Below are 1,141 nucleotides of genomic sequence, written 5' to 3'. Positions count from 1 at the left end.
AAAATGCATGCCAAGGCTTAAAGCAGCAACAACGCTACACATAAAAACTGATGATGGTGGAAAAATACACCGAAACGTATTTTAATTGATGAATAAAGACACTAAATGACTGAAACCCAGGAGTTAATTTTGATTTGGAATTGAAACACAGGCAGGAAAATATATACTTGTTTATATAGTAGTATATAACCCTTCACACTTTTGAGGAATACATTTGTGTTTAAGGATGTTGCAGTTGAAATACTATCCGGACGAAGGCGGCTATAATTTCCGCTACTATCCAGATATTCGATATTATTACGATGACAAGATCCAACGTGTGAATAGCGCCCTTTACGACTACCCTTATAGGTATAAGATGTTCAGTTGACTCATTTTTAACATACATTTGACTCATTTTCCACTTAGAACACGCATATGGTTCCCCTATAGAGGATACCGGGTGTTTTGCGACTATATGCCCTCAGGAGTGCCATTCGCCATACAAAGAGTGAGTGGAGATTGTCTCATTTTGCGACTGGACTGTTTTTTCGGTTTTCAGGTCAGCAAGCTGATGTACTTTAACTACTACGACACCAAGAAGCACCTGCATATCAACTAAGAATTGCCCAATTTCATCCTCTTTGTCTGCGGAACTTTGTACATATTTTTGATGAGGTGCCAAATAAATGAAATTTTCTGTTTTCCAACCTAGTTGTGTTTTTTTTTGGCGACAAATTTCCAATTTTTTGCTCTAATTAGTCTCAATTACCGCTGAAGTTTTGTCGCTTTAATCCTTCGGATGTAAACGAGCTTCTAATTAATTGGGCTGATCAAAAATTGCCGGCCAATTTAATTAACTGCCAACTCGAACTCCCCCATACCCAAGACGGACTGAAGAGTTTCACGACTCTGCACCGAGTTTTATTAAGAAATTTATCACTTCCATCCTCTCTGCAGTAATATTTGCATTGTTAAATCGCTATTGACTGCGCGACAAGAATCTTCAAAGCGAATTAAATTTCTTTTCTGCCGAGATAATTGTTTTAGGTGAGCTGAGGGGGAAATTGAATTAAAACTTTGGAAAACGAGCACTTTGTCCTAGAGGGGAAAATCTAGCTGCTTCATTTAGTAGGGATTTTAGCTCAGTTTGTGTAGCTGA

General features: G+C 38.0%; 1 protein-coding gene and 1 long non-coding RNA gene across 2 annotated transcripts in view; one reads left to right on the top strand and one right to left on the bottom strand.

Moving 5' to 3' along the window:
- LOC109542435 overlaps window positions 1-689 on the top strand; it is a 1,200-nt gene extending 511 nt beyond the window's left edge. The window contains exons 2-4 of the long non-coding RNA XR_002172426.2: window positions 226-351; window positions 409-490; window positions 542-689. This is a non-coding gene — a long non-coding RNA (uncharacterized LOC109542435). The remainder of the gene's footprint in view (window positions 1-225; window positions 352-408; window positions 491-541) is intronic.
- LOC125504758 overlaps window positions 1-1,141 on the bottom strand; it is a gene marked incomplete at its 5' end in the record, with an annotated part of 39,586 nt that overhangs the window by 22,188 nt on the left and 16,257 nt on the right.

The sequence above is a fragment of the Dendroctonus ponderosae genome, unplaced genomic scaffold, assembly GCF_020466585.1.
Source record: "Dendroctonus ponderosae isolate FM_Combo_2020 unplaced genomic scaffold, Dpon_F_20191213v2 Dpon_F_20191213_6, whole genome shotgun sequence".
In the NCBI taxonomy this organism is placed as follows: Eukaryota; Metazoa; Arthropoda; class Insecta; order Coleoptera; family Curculionidae; genus Dendroctonus; species Dendroctonus ponderosae.
Note: the sequence above shows the minus strand (reverse complement) of the source record. Positions and strands in the feature narration are given on the sequence as shown.